The sequence below is a fragment of the Diabrotica undecimpunctata genome, chromosome 10, assembly GCF_040954645.1.
Source record: "Diabrotica undecimpunctata isolate CICGRU chromosome 10, icDiaUnde3, whole genome shotgun sequence".
NCBI classification, from domain to species: Eukaryota; Metazoa; Arthropoda; class Insecta; order Coleoptera; family Chrysomelidae; genus Diabrotica; species Diabrotica undecimpunctata.
In genome coordinates, this window is record NC_092812.1 from 30,197,156 (window position 1) to 30,214,008 (window position 16,853).

The 16,853-nt window shown below is 32.9% G+C and overlaps 1 protein-coding gene across 1 annotated transcript in view; it reads left to right on the forward strand.

Moving 5' to 3' along the window:
* The first annotated feature begins 407 nt into the window (after positions 1-407).
* Positions 408-16,853, forward strand: part of LOC140451974 (zwei Ig domain protein zig-8-like) — a 402,998-nt gene continuing 386,552 nt past the window's right edge. Inside the window, exon 1 of the mRNA XM_072545965.1 lies at positions 408-513. The gene's annotated coding sequence lies outside the window, so the exon portion shown is untranslated. The remainder of the gene's footprint in view (positions 514-16,853) is intronic.

A 16,853-nucleotide genomic window follows, 5' to 3' on the forward strand; every position in this document is an offset into this window, starting at 1 on the left:
AGTATTTTAACAGAAAAATATTATTATTAACAAAAATCGACAAAGAAATTTAATTGTATTAATTATCTGTATTGCTGTGATCTTCTTCATCAGTTTTTGCCAATATATCATTAGTTTCACTTTTATAAACTTATTGCTGTATCAGAAAAAAGATATTACAGGTTACATCAACTGTTAAATTTGTGTAAAATCAAGTGTTTTTGAAAACTATTTCTGGGTTGGAATCAAAAACAAAAGCATGTAATTTTAATGTTAAAACGAGTGACTAATTCTAAATAAAACTATTAGTATTTACTACATTCCACTTATTTATATAAAAACACTTTCGGCATTCTCGTTTTATCGGTGTCTTAAATAAAAACTGTCTACTTAATGTATCTGTACTATGCAGTATTCGTTGGACAGTTAACAGGTGAACATCGTTCGATAAATCTGTGCCGGGTCCTTAACTAGTGCTATTATCAAATTAATAGGTATTTAATTTGAAAATAAACCAACCGATCTTCAAAAAAGGTAGGATCTAATTATTTATTATTATGAGTGAATCGGGGGGTGGTGTTGAGCCACCCCAGAATAATATATCATTAATGGATACGGAAGACAAAAGGTATATTAATTTAAATAACAGATATAAAATAAATGATTCAGGGTATTATAATGTCTTTGTAGAATCTACCGACAAAAACTTGTCCCGTTTATCACCAGTACGTGTCGGTCATTATCTATTTAAAAACCAATATTTTAAACACGATGTACTAGACATTAAAACTGTTGGCAGAAATAAGGTTTTTAGAACTTATACTTGCGCAAATTCTCTAATTGAACATGAGCTTATTAAGGATAATAAACTTGTAGCGTATATTCCATCATTTTTTACTCAAAAGAAGGGAATTATTAGGGAAGTCGATACGTTTTTGGATGAAAAGTATATTTTAGAAAATATTGTTTCAGATAAAAATGTTGTCGAAGTAAAAAGGTTAAAACGGAAAATAATTGATTCGGATAATGAAACAATTCTTGTACCTCGCCAGATGGTCATTTTGACATTTGAAGGAAATAGCATTCCTAAGACTGTTAATTTAGACTTGGTTAGGTTTAATGTTGAACAATATATATATCCGGTTGTTCAGTGTTTTAATTGCTTTCGTTTCGGTCATACTGCTCGGCAATGCAAATCAACATCAAATCGTTGTAAAAAATGTAGTCAAACTCATGATAATAATGAAACATGCACTAACTCTCTATTTTGTTTACATTGCAACTCCACTGAACACAACTCACTCTCTAAACAGTGTCCTGCATTTAAACACCAATACAAAATAAAATCAATAATGGCTTTAGAAAACACTACCTTTAAAGAGGCAGAAACCATAGCTAACAATCCTTCATACGCCAAGGTAACTACAAATAATAGATTCGATATCCTCAATACTATACAAAATTTTCCCGCCTTAACCCCTAACATCCCTGAAGGTACAAATCAAAATCAATCCTATGTACCTACCATTAAAAAAACAAGAAACAAGCGTAAAGCTATCTCTCCTACTGCGATCAAAAAGACACCAACTTTCCCAAGATTTCCCAATGCTACAAACACCTCATCCCAACCTATAATCCCTAATCCCTACAGGGACGAGTTTATGGCGTATAAAGAAAAAATAGAATGTAAAATAATCAATGAAATTCCAGCCTTGATAGAAAATATCATCAAGAAAATTAACCCTAAAATATTTTTACCTAACTTACAAAAAAATACAAAAGAAGAAATTGAAAAAATGTTGAACAACCTAACAGATATTGAAAGCGATGGGGAACAACAGGACATTTAACATACTGCAGTGGAACTGTCAATCTATAAATAAACATAAACCTAGTTTACTTAATTATCTCGAGCACAATGTTGTTGATGTCATTCTGCTTAATGAAACATGGCTTTCTAAAAATAAAAATTTTGGTTTAACAGGTTACAAAATTATCAGAAGCGATAGACCTGATGGTTACGGTGGTGTAGCCATCCTCATATCAAATAACCTTTGTTTTACTGAAATTAATGTAAAGAAAAACTTTAATAAAGGTATTGAAACGTGTGCAGTTTTTATAGAACAAATTAAATTGGTAATCGTTTGTATTTATAAACCACCCAAAGTAATAGTCAATAATAGAGATTGGGAAAAGCTTTTAACTCAATTTAGTGGTAGGGTTGTCATTGGTGGGGACTTCAATGGACACCACAGTAGGTGGGGTTCCTTGAAGGATTCCGCTCAGGGCAAGTGTATAGTAGACGCGCTAGATAACAGTAATTTAGTTCTGCTAAACGACTGTAGACCGACCAAAGTAACAAGACCTAATGAACTTCCATCAATGGTGGATCTATCCCTTGTTACACCAAATCTAATTGGATACACCACATGGGATCCTGTTCCCGATACTCTGGGTTCAACTCACTTACCTATAGTAATCACTATCGACTTGGACTATCACCCATGTACAATAATTCCTTCATCTAAATGGAAAGAGTCTTCAGCAAACTGGAATATCTTTAAAGGTCATATAGAAAAAACATTATCCGAAAATATAACCGATAATATCACTTCAGCGGAACGTTTTGACTTCCTGTTAAAGACAATTGACGATGCTGCCTCATTTTCTATGAATATCAAAAATTCCTTTCAGCCAAAATCTCGAATTCCAGTCTGGTGGGATTATGAATGCAAAAATATGATCATTTCACGAAAAGTTGCTTACAAAAGATACATTGAAGCATCAAATTTTGAAAACTATATTAAATACAAACAAATTCAAGCCAAAAGTAAACTCCTCTTTACAAACAAACAAAAAAGTTCGTGGATTAACTTTGTAAATACTTTAAACAAAAATACTCCCATCAGTAAAATTTGGAATTTTGTTAATAAACTAGTGAATAAAAATTACCGTACAAGACGATATCACCTGCCAAATGAACTAATAGAAGAGTTGCTCGACAAATTTGCTCCGCCATATGTTGACCTTCCTATTCAGGATAACAGTAAAACTTGTAAATACAATATTTTCCAGGAAAGTTTTGATATGATAGAATTTGAGGCTGCACTCAAGTCTTCAAAGTCCTCGGCTCCGGGGCGCGATCAAATTACTTATATCATAATATATGAATTACCTCTTATAGCTAAACAAAGTTTACTAACAATTTTCAACGATTGGCTTTTCAATGGAAGATATGTGGATCATATGAAAGAAATAGTTATTTGTTTAATTCTTAAACCTAATAAAGATAAAACACTCTCCTCTTCTTACAGACCGATATCATTAATGTCTTGCATATGCAAGACATTTGAAAGACTTATTAAGACTCGATTAGAATGGCTTATAGAACATTATAGTATCCTTTCAAGTACACACTATGGATTTAGGGCTAGTGTTGGTACACTGGAAGCAATATCACATTTATTTACCGACATTCAAATAACGTTTTCCAGAAACAATTATCTTGCTTGTTTGTTTTTAGATCTAAAAGGGGCATATGATTCTGTTAATTTAACCATTTTACACAAAAAACTATATGATATAGGATTACCTCAAAATATAGCGACTAATATTGTTCATCTTTATAATAATCGTGTTATATATATTAAAGATCATTTAAACCAATTACACGGTCCTAGAATTGCTCATACAGGTCTTCCACAAGGATCAGTTTTAAGTCCGTTATTGTTCAACATATTTTCAGCAAGTATTCATGGCATTTTTGACAACACAATCAATTGCATCCAATACGCTGATGACATATGCATCTATACAGAGCGTAACTCGTATACTGACTGCCTGGAGGCTCTGGAATTCATCATGCAAAACGTTAATAACTGGGTAAAAAATCATGGACTGACCATTTCCCCCGACAAATCAGCCACAATGATATTCACTAGACATAGGATTCGTACGCCTGACAAAATAAAGTTGTCTGGATACGATATACCTATTGTCAAAGAATACAAATATCTTGGCATTCTTCTTGATCCCAAACTCTTATGGTCAAAACATGTGGAATATATAAAAAGTAGGTGTGAAAAAGGTATTAATATTCTTAAATGTGTTACTAATCGAAGATGGGGTGCTGACCCCAAAGTTGCATTGATGTTTTACAGAGCCTACGTGCGATCTATTGTAGACTATGGTTGCATTCTGTATGGTGCCGCCAGTAACGCACACTTATTAACTGTGGACCGCATTCAGTTTAAATGTCTAAGAATATGCTTGGGCACCATGAAGTCTACTCCTTGCCCTGTACTACTTGCTGAAAGTAATGAAATACCTCTTCAAAATCGTCGAGAAATTATGGCAATTAAACATATCCTGAAGCTAAGATTAAATAATAATAATCTACTTGGTCGGCTGTATGAGTTGTCTATTGAAAACCTCTCAAATAAATACTGGCGCATAAAAAATTCTCCTCCACTTGCTGATGCTTTCTTAGAAACTAATGAGTATCCTAATATCTATGGCAAAGAAAAAAGATTACCAATATATAAAGCTAATTTTCAGGTAACATTAAATAAACCAAAAGTCATTATACCAAAGTACACAGAATTCCCACAAATAAACTTTGTCTTACTTAGATCCATATTGAGTGACTATAATGATCACGTAATAATGTATACCGATGGTTCCAAAAAAGAGGATGGTGCCACAGGTTGCGCAGTTTACATTCCACATAAAAGCGAATCTTTGAAAATTAAACTTCCATCACATTGTTCAATATATACTGCTGAAGCGGTAGCTATCGAAAAAGCATTAGATTGGCTAGATTTACACAATTTAAATAAAGCAGTAATATTATCAGATTCATTATCGGTCATTAAAGGAATAAACTCAGAAATGACTCAACATAAAAGAAATAATATTCTTTGTGCTATTAAAAATAAAATATATAGTAAAGATATTACAGTTATTTGGGTTAAAAGTCATATAGGTATCGAGGGAAATGAACTGGTTGACCAGCTTGCTAAAGATGCGACCCATGTTGGACTCTATATTCCCATATTTACATTGGAGGACTTACAACAACATTATTATAACAAAATTTTTATAAATTGGAAAGAAAAATGGAAAAACATAGCAACGAATTCAAATAATCAATATTATACTATCCACCCTACCTTACCACAAGATGTTGACTATATTTTCAAATATGCAATGCCAAAGAAGTTGACAGCAACAATTACTCGTCTGAAAACTAATCACGGTGCATTCCCAGCTCACTTGGCTAAGTTAAATATTATACCTTCTGGGGTATGCTCATGCGATAATATATCACAATGTGACATCAACCATATTCTTTTTAAGTGCGATAAACATAGGTATGAAACAGATCAGCTGTATTCAAAACTATCAGAACTTAAAATTCAGACTCCCATAAACATCACCCATTTACTCTCCTTAGATAGTAGAGAAGTATACGAACTAATATGTAACTTTTTATTTAAAGTTGGTTACATTATTTAAAAACTAATATCTTACATTACAATTCTGTGGCTAAAGGACTAGTTTCCAAGCCAACTCACCAAACACACACACACATAATGTATCATGCCTACAAATTACTTAAGGCTGTTTTATCGGTACACCAAAACCTAGGGACAGTGTTTTCTCTGTTATTTACCGACAAAATGTCTCGAAATTTGGTCACGTTATTCGAAATTATGTTGCCTTTAAACTGATGGTGTTACTTTTTTTATTTTTTTTTAACTTCTGTTGAAAAATTGGAATATACTGTTTAACGTTCTATTATAACCAAACTTTTTACGCCCATCACTCGAAAGAGTTTTTTTTTTCTGTAATCGTTGATTTTTGTTTCACCTTTCTGTGTCCAGTAATAATCGAGAAAAGCGTGTTCCAACTTTAAAGAAAATTGCTAAAAAATACTGAAATCTAATAGTGAAACGTGTTACTCATCATTGGCGCTTAGTTTCATCGTTATCGCCTTCGTGACGTCAAATCTCATGAACGTACGGTCAGTTAGTTCGTGTTAAAACTAACTTGAATGGAGAATAATGTATTTGTTGTCATTAAACTACCCGTCGGCCGGTGGCACTGAGTAAAGATGGTCTCGCGTAAGCAGTGTAGAAAAGTAAGTGATACGCCCATTTCAAATCGCAGTGTGCTTGGACTGCTAAAACAGCCTTAAATCACTATTATTGGTGCTAAATTACTTTTTGCCAACTGTACTGATACGAGTAACCAATACGAAGATTTACAGACACTGATAATAAAAGAAAACCTCCTTCTTTGTAGCACAGTTAACTAATTAAAATATAAATACGGTACAGTGGGTGGATCAAATACCACAACATTTATAGTACCGCCTATAATATTGTATTTGAAGGAGTGCTTAAGTGTGATTAAAAATATTAAGATCTTTTTTTAAAAAGTGAAGACTTCGTAATAACAAATACCTTTTTCAAATTACCTCCTCGACGGTTATATACATGGACATCTCCACAACATACCAAAGAAAAAATAGTGAGAAATCAAATAGACTACATTATGATAGCAAGGAGGTATCATAATGCTGTTAAATGTACTAAGACGTACCTAGGAGCTGATATAGGCTCAGATCATAACCCGGTAGTTACTGTGATAGAGGTGAGACCAAAAAAGATTAGAAGACCACACAGAAAGGCACTAGATTTAAATAAACCTAGAAACAAAAATATACGACAAGCAACAGGAAAAGAAATAAATGAAAACCTCCGTTCAGTGCAGCAACAAAGTAACGATACAAACAACGTTAACCAAAAATTAAAGTACATAAATACAGCTATACAAACAGCAGGAAAGAAACATCTTACAAAAACAACAACAAAGAATAAGAGGTGGATGACACAAGATATACTAGACTTGATGGAACAAAGAAGAAAGATGAAGAATTACCCAGACAAATACAAAGAAATAAATAAACACATAAAAAAGGGAATAAAAGAAGCCAAAGAGGAGTGGATTAAAGAACAATGTGAAGAAATGGAAACCTATGAGAAAAATTACGATGCGTTCAATATGCACAAAAAAGTAAAAGAGATAACAGAAAGCATAAAGAAATGCCAAATAGGTAAACTTAAAGACAAAGATGGAAATCTTATTGTAGATCTAGAGAATAAAATAAAAAGATGGACAGAATACCTGAATGAATTATTTGAAGACGATAGAAACAACTTAACTCAGATAATCAATGCAACTGGGCCAGACATATTGAAAGAAGAAGTAGAATACGCAATAAGAAACGCTAAAAATGGAAAAGCAAATGGACCTGATGAAATTCCTACAGAACTGTTGAAGCTTTTGAATGATAAATCCGTAACCATAATATTAAATTTTGCAGCGAGGACCTAAAACAGTTTCCCCTCCACTTTCCTATGTCGATCTTTCGAAAGTAACTTCGTTTCGAAAGGTTTTAAGTTTCGAAAAATTGGATGAATTTTATAGCTATAAAATTCAATATAAAGTTTAGATTTTCATTCAAAATTTGTACAAATTTTACTTCTTAATGTTTATAAACAATGTAGATATAATTAACAAAAAAATTGTCGCTAACTTCGTTCCTATTGTTCATATAAGGTTTACTTTTTGTTAAATGTGAGTTTTTTTACCAGCTATCTAATGGTTGTACGTACAAGTCTGTAGTTTGAAAAATATAGAAGTTATTACAATTGTTTATAAGTAAAAAACATACCCCTTTTTCAAACGTTTATTTTGTAAATAATTTCGATGAAAACTCAATATTCATTTAACTTCTGAGATAGTATGAGTCTTAAAGAATCCTATGAAATTTGTTAAATTTGTCTAGCATTATTCATAGGGCAAGTTCATTAAATAATTGGTCCCAGGGATAAACAAATTAATTAACTTTTAAACTGTTTGACCGATCGTGGGGAAATTTCGCACAAATTTAAAGGACGGTAATTCCTCAATGTCGAAATGTATTAGTAATATTTTATTTTGTTAATAAAAAAAATTTATTAAATTTATAAATTAGTGCAAAAAAACTGCTTTTTTGCAAATATCTCCGTAAATTATTTATCAATTTTAATTGAAAAAACGGGAAAATAAAGATATTCTTGATATAAAAAAATGGTATAAATATTGTTTATTTAAATTATAAGGGAAAAAACTTATAGATAAAAAATCAAATTCTGACCATAAATTATTGTTTAAAAAAAACGCAAGGTAAAAATAGCAGTATCTTTTTATCTATTCGTCATCTAGTAACCCCCACCTATGTCTTAAAAGCTTCAGATATCTGCGAAACATTTTGCCGTGAAATCGATGATTTTTGTATAACCAGACTGGGCTATAATGTATTGCTACAAATTATGTAATGATGGCACCAAGTTGAGAAGTCCAGAATGTGGGTTCAGAGGATATCCCAGAAATAACAAGTCATTAAATAGAATGAAAAACAATAAGGCAGCTGGTGATGACCAAATCGTTATTAAGGCAGTTAAAGCAGGAGGAAAGACAGTGTTGAAAGCATTGACACAATTATATAACATGCCTTTCAAAAGAGGTTACACCATCTCAGTGGAATAAAGCTGTTATACTAGTCATGCACAAAAAGGGAGATATAACAGAGCTAAAGAGACCTATTAGCTTGTTATCTCACGTTTATGTTATTTATGAATATAATAACTAATAGGTTGACATCAAAACTAGACTTCTATCAACCTTGCAAGCAAGCAGGATTTAGAGCTGGATACGGAACAAATAATCATTTGCAAACCATTAAGTCGTTGATTGAAAAAACCATTGAATATAATAGACCCCTGATACTTGTCTTTGTCGACTTTGAAAAAGCATTTGATACGGTTAATCAAAGTGAAATGCTCCAAGCTCTAACACAATGTAGAATAGATCACTGATACATATCCCTCATCAGATACATCTATCAGCATGCTACAGCCTGTGTAAGACTTAATGAAGATACTGGGACCTTTCGTATTGAAAGAGGTGTTCGGCCTAAATTATTTACAACTTGGCTGGAATACGCTTGTAACACAATAGATTGGAACGAAGAAGGCATCAATGTAGATGGAAAATTTTTAAATAATCTTAAAGAACTTTATACTGCCAAGAACTTCATACTGCCACAAAAAGAGTTGGTCTTAAAATAAATTTTTCAAAAACACAATTTATGACCAATTTAGTCCACAACAAAAACATCTCAGTAGAAGACAAAGATGATGATGATTGATGAAAATTTGGCTTTGTACCAGAAATTATAGATTTTCTTATAGCAACTTCAATCTTCTCGGACAAAGCACCGCTAAGAGAAAAATTATATTAAAACAATAACAGGTTATACCTTTCAAGGCTGTAATATGGACATCAAGCGTTTGCCTTTCTCCTTTCTAATAATATATTTACCAATATTTAAGATACAGGGTGACAGTTTATAAACGTGTACATTAAAATAGGTCCAAGTATGGCCCTTTTCTCTGACGGAAACTAGACGGAATATATGAATACTTTGGAAAATCAAGTTGATGCGGTTGGTAAAATGATTTTGCAGGATCTCATTCACTTTCAACAAGATGGAGCTCTACCACGTTACTTTCTTCCAGTTAGACAGTGGCTAAATGATAAATTTCCTGGCAGATGGATTGGTCGAAGAGAAGTAATAAAATGGCCACCACGATCACCCGAGCTAGCATCTCTGGATTTCTTTCTATGGAAATATCTAAAGTCAATTGTCTATAAAACAGAACTTAAAGTTTTGAAAGATTTAAACCGAAGAATAACAGCTGCGTGTAGGGAACTTTAGCCTGAAGTTTCTTGAAATGTTAAAGAGGAGTTTGAGAGCACGCTTTATCACTCTTTACAAAATAATGGACAACATTTCGAACATTTACTTTAGGAAGCTAGTTTTCACTAAATTTTTATGTTTTATTGCAAAACACTCTATACTTAAATAATATCTTTACGGTTTTACTTAATTTTTCAAAAACTGGAAAATTTGCTATATTCCGAAGAGTTATTTATGCAAGCACTTGAAAACTGTACAGAAGGGATCAAGATAAATGGTGAAAATATAAATAACATCCGTTATGCTGACGATACAGTCATTATCGCTGAAAGGGAGACAGATCTGCAGACGTTACTAAACACAATTTGTGATACTGGGTAACAGTTTGGTTAAACAATAAACATAAAGAAAACAAAAACCATGGTAATCAGTAAGAGTGGCAAAGTCATTACTAGGAGTCTGGATTACATAAGATCTGAATCCGAAATCAGAAATTCGCTCAAGAATAGAGCAATCAAGAGCAGCCTTTTTGAAGATGAGAAAATTTCTGAGTAACCAAAGACTCAATCTGCAAATCAGATGGTAAAATGTTATATCCACTCTATTCTTCTTTATGGTGTCGAAGCCTGGACTGTTAATGTTGACTTAATGAGAAAACTGGAAGCTTTTGAGATGTGGCTTTTTAGGAGAATTTTGAAGATACAATGGACCGATCATATTACGAACGAAAGGGTCTTACACAGAATGGGAAGAGACAGAGAACTTTTGACCACCATTAAAAGGTGAAAGACAGCATATTTGGGGCACATACCTGGCTGAAAAACATTCGCGACTGGACCGGGTTAAACACACAGACGCTCTTAAGAAAAGCAGAAGATACAATATTCCCCCTCTTAACCCCTCTTTCCAATACAGATTTTATAAGTGTGTCCGCACCCGCTAGAGGATTGGTGTAATTTAGTTAAAAACTGGTTTATAAAATGTGCCCCTTATAAATAAATTTGACGATTTTTTGCATTTTGGTAGATTTTCTACAAGGGCCAAATTATAAAGCTACCTTTTCAAATTGGCACACTGTAGATATGTAGTTGGATCTCCACATAGGAGCAGGGCAGCCGAAAGGGATGAGCGGATCCCGGTAAAAAGAGAAGTGCCCCCCCCCCCTGCAAAAAGTGATAAGCAAAAAAAATTGTTTAATTTATATAGAAATAAAATTATCAATAATAAATCATAATTAACAGTTCAAATATAAAATGTATTTGATGTATTTGAATCAGAGCAAAAAGATATTTCTCTGTCAATAAGCAATAGCTTATCTCAAATCATGAGTCGCTGCAACCGGACGTATCAAACGACCAACAATTTCGAAAGTTTGTACCTACGTAAAAGGTACTTAAAAAGTTAAAAATTCATTAGAATTTATTCAGGAAGATTCAATTGCGAAAATTAATATAAAGTCATTTTAAAAATGCGGAAAAAGTAATGCTGTAGATGGTACAGAATAGGCCTTATCGGCCGGTGCGTCTAGTCTGAAAGTCCGAAGAATACGGTATTATGTCGCCCAACACAAAACCTGCATAATATGCACATCCCTTTTAAAAACAGATAACCACTTCAATCATAAAACCGTGTCGCTTTGCTTGAATTGATGTAAAAGGCAAACTTAACTGTAATTGGAAGTGAAGTTGAATTTTAATGAACATGTGCAACTGGGTGCTACTGTTTACCATGTTGATTAAAACAAGCATAAATTGAGCCCGTAAACATTTTACATTCATACGTATTTATCACGTTGAATAGCTCCCCAACGAATATTATTTGAAATTATTCTGAATATGAATAATTTTATTCAATGACGAGCCTCGAGGAGTTATCATAAGTTAACCTTTTATATGGTTATAATAACCAGGGAAATCTATTACTTACCTTTCCTTATAAAACTAACTAAATATGAAAATAAATGTATGTTTTCGTATATATTAAGTTGAAAATTATTAATAGCACCGTTTTTATGATAATCCAAATGTAATGTCATAAACCAGTGACGAAAAATTTCAAAATCATTTGAAATTGTCTTACCCCAACTGTTGCAGTAATTTTAATCAACCAATAAAGCGGGTACCTATAAAGGGTGTTTCAAAAAGGTATGTCATAAATTAAATCACGCATTCCGGGGACAAAAATAAATTGATTGAATCCAACTTACCTTAGTACAAAATTTTTTTGCATTATCTCCTAAACTACTTGACATTTTGTAATAAAACAGACACGTTACTTTCTTGTTCTGAAAGCATTTTTCATACAAAAGAAACAACAAAATCTAAGTGCACAGAAAAATTTTAAGGGGGTGTGCAGCCCTAAATCCCCCCAAACTTTTGAGTACGTTCAAATCAAATGAATTTTGTGGCATCATTAGTTTAACACATTATTTTTAAAACTTTTTTGCCTGTTATCACTTTTTCGAAAAACTAGTTTTTTCCTAGTTGGCCATAAAATTACAATGAGTTTCTAAGGATGCAATAATTACAAACAGTTCCATCAATAATTTGAAGATATAATTTATTGTGTGAATAAGATTGATATTAAAAATTTTGGGGCGAATTTCAGGAAATGGCGATATGCATTTAACTTTGGGTAAGTTGGATCAGATTAAATTATGATTTGAATAAACTATCGGGAATATCGTAGGTGAATGTTAAGGAAATAGTGCAGCAACCGCAAGGCGTTATGCAGTAGAATACCCCAATCGAAATAAATACACCCGATAGACGATTATTTCTGACCATTGATCGTCGTTTACGGGAAATGGATACGTTCCAACCGCAAGTTGCTGGCAATAGTGGTCGTCCAATAATGAATGCAAATGATGAAGACATTTTAGAAATCATTGAAGAAGTCCTTGGAACAAGTACAAGGGTAATAGCTGCTCAACTAAATGTTCCTTACCTAAGGGCTTGGAGGCGTTTGAAGGATCAGCTGCTTAAACCCTATCACTTAACAACGGTTCAAAAGTTATTGGTTGAAGATTATCCTAAAAGGATTGGATTTGGCGATTGGTTGTTAATGGCAAACACTCGAAATGTTAATTTTATTAGAAATATTTTGTTTACCGACGAGGCTACCTTTAGTAGAAATGGAATAACAAACTATCATAATGAGCACATTTGGGCCGATGAAAATCATCACGTCAAAAAAACGACTCATCACCAAAGGACTTTCAAAGTTAATGTTTGGGCAGAAATTGTGGATAACAATTGTGATAATTGTTTGCAGTTCTTGGCAAACGATTTACAAGCTTCCTAAAGCTTTAGGCAGTTTTAAAAATTGAAACTACAAACTAAATAACCAAGATGACCCAACCTCCAATTCACAAACACAATAACAAAAAGCCGCGAGAAATGAACTGGCAATACTGCAATATTTGGCCAACTGATAATTCACTAAAAGTCACTAAATTATATCAAAATCTATACATAGGGAGTTTGCTGTATGGCTGGACAATAAAAGTTACTAGAATGACATCACTTCATTCTTATCGTAGAAGAAGTGTAGATCCAGTAGTTTGGCTTCTCCACTGCCCTGGAGAATTCGAGCAAATAGGGTACTTACGTTAAACCTTTCTTCTAAGGCAGTTATTGTTTAAGTAACATTTTATCGAGAACCTGAAGATGGAATGAAATTGTAAAGCCCGAAACGTGACCAAGTTATATTAAAACCAATCGTAAGTCTTTTATTTTTCCTACTTGAAATTAATTCAAATATTATACTGTAACGATATTATATTGCCTACCTCAGGGAAAGATTATAGGGGTAGAAAATTGGGGACAGAAACTATGGGGGCAAAGATAGGGCAAGCAAAACAATCGTTACTTGTGCGGACGGCACTCAGGGGGTTGTTGGAGAGCTGGGGTCGTGGATAAGTAAATGATAATGGGGTCGGATTGGGGTAACTACCAAAAAGTGAAATAAAGGGATACTTACATAAATCTCCTGGACAAATGGGCAAATAAAGACAAGAAGAAATACCTCTAGCTATTTAAATGGGACGCTGCTTGGAGAAAACTTTCTGCTGGAGGAAAGAAAGTTTCTTCCTTCCTAAAATAAAGAAACACAAACAGGTTAGGAGATTTTTCTAAAATAAATAAAAAAATGGATCAGAGAAACAAATCAAAACGTTTATTTTTGTCTCGTACAAACAGTTATCAAACATATAAATGGCACAAAAATATACTATATAAATAGTTGCAAAACAGAATAAAAAAAACTTACATATGTCCGTTTACAAACTCCAGGGGTTGGAGATACTACAAAAACTTACAAATGTTACCGCACAGAGATTAACCTTTTTTTTTTAAACAAACAAAACAAATAAATATCGAAAAAAATAAAGCTAGCTGTCATATGTTAACATTAAATTTAAAAAAAAAAACAATTAAAATGACAGCTAAGTTAAACCATAAAATTTACAATTTATTAATTATTACAAATCCTTTTAAATTTTAATGAAAGCAATTATTACTTTTAGCAAAAAAATGTCTGTCTAATTTGGAAAAAATTTTTATATTGAATGTTACCTTGATTATTGAACCTTATTGAACTTTGCCACTTAACTTCAAAAAAAAACTTGCTACTATCTCTGGGATTGGAGCTGCAAGGACAAATTCTCCACAGGAACAAAGGAAACCATTTCCATACTTCAGGAACGACGATCTAAGACGTAAATGGGGTTGGATCAAGCAGGCAAACGACAATAAAGCTGGTGGGACATCCTATATAATCATTTTCCAAAATTTCTTCAGTTCCGGTGTACTGCACAAATCTTATGATGATTACTCTGTTCTAAACTGCCATTATGCAAAGAGTATTATCACCTTAACCGGTCTTAAGACATTATAGTAAAAAATTGAATCGACTCGCAATTCAAAATCGCCCAAACATCTATCTAGTCTCAAATCTCTTGCTTGACTCCCTATGCGTTAGATTTTACAAATTCAACCAAAATAAATTCCCCTCGCGTCTCACAGCTAGTTTTGGTCTATGAACCTAAACAAACAATCTACCCTCTCGACCTCGTTCTTACAACAAAATTTCCTAACAAACCGGGGATTTAGCCTTGAATCAAAACAACTTTTTTAAACTCGTCGAAATAACATGTATTTGAAACAACTGAATACAAAACTTAATATTTGGAATCTCAACTTAAAATGCCATAATATATTGATCGTTTTAAAATTCCTTTATAAGAGACTAACGCAAATAAACAACTCAGGGGTGTACTTCTTTTTCTTAAAGTTCCATCTCCTATCGGAGGTTGGATATCATAACGGCTATGGTCACTTTGTTGGCTGCTGCTCTGAAAAGTTGTAGTGAACTACAGTTAAACCATTCTCTAAGGTTCTTCAGCCAGGAGATGCGTCTTCTTCCTATGCTTCTTCTTCCTTGGATCCTTCCTTGCATAATAATTCTCAGCAGCTCATATTTTTCTCCTCTGGTTATGTGACCCAAATATTCTAGTTTTCTTCTTTTTATGCTGTTCATAATTTCTAACTCCTTATTTAGACGTCGTAGTACCTCAGCATTGGTAATCCTTTGAACCCACTTAATTTTTAATATTCTTCTGTAACACCATGGGGTGTACTACAAAACTTAAAACAGAATTTATATTATTATATAGATACTAAATATTAACAAATTTAAAACGCTACAATACTTACTAATATTGTTTTTGCACGACGACAAGCAATTTTAAGCAAATTTTTGGGAGCATATAGACAAGTATGTTTTCAGTGACTTAAAAGCCTATTTTAAAAATAAAGTGTTGTGTTTGTGGCGAAATGAGTGGTCTTAAATTAATTCTAAGCTTAATAACAGTTGAACACTTTTGAATAAATTGTAGTAAGAATGATCAAGAAAAACATCCTTACAATATCTTGCTACAACTCCCTAGCAGAAACTCTAGGTCAGGAGTGTTAAATATCTAAGATCTTTAAACATTTCCCGTCGCTGATAACCTTTTGGTGGATGCGACTTTTTTTTTCTAATAAAAAAAATATTGTTTTTCTTTCTATGAATTTTAATCTAAACTCCAATATACTGTAATACATTTTCCTGGATTATTTACAAACGATTTTGAAAATCCACAAAAATTCGAAATATCTATCACTGTCGAATCTACACGTCCATTACGTGAACTGACTGTAATACAATTATTTTTCGGGTAAAATTAAACGTTTCCGAACTCTTTTAAAACCGGAAATTGGCACTGTAATGGCGTAGCACTGGAAGCTCTATTTCTATTTTCGTGTGTGGGTATTTTAGCGCTTGTTGATATTTGCCTGGCTGTAAAAATTTTTGGTGTTGTACATTGAAGGTTTGTTTATATTTTTCACCTTTAAAGTCTGCCCGTACAGAAATCAGATAAATCTATACTAATAGTACATATCTGTTTTAAATTTATAATATACACAATAATATATTTTTTTCTAAGCGTCTTTTAGGAGATTGGCCATCATCAAATTGCTTAAATTACTATATGTCAAATAGTGAAGTGTTTGGGCGTTTTTTAATTATTTGTTCTTACATGGATTCCAGTCACCAATAATCGTTTAGCATGATAATAAAGCATTTTCAAAAAAAGGACCAAATTTGCTGAAACTAATTTACCAAGAAGCAATTCTGTGCTCAGCATATGAGTTACATAAAACACCAACGAAGCATCACCTACCACAAGAGGGTAGCCACTTTTTAAACAGCTCTGTCATTTTTAAATTTTTGAATGTATTATAATAAACAAAAATTGATATTCTTAAAAACCATTAACAAATTATAGTTGTAACGTTCCAATGAACATTCATTGGACGTCAAGCTATGACGTGCCAACGAATATTCATTGGGTGCCAATTTGTAACCCTTCGAGGCTCAATTTGTAACATCCCAACGTTGAGCTGCTGTTGTCAACTTGTAACCGCCAACCTTAGTTTGCTGCTACAACCTGACTAACATCACTAACAACGTTGGAGCGACAAATCGTTTCCCGTTGGGACCAATTTTTAACGTCATAACC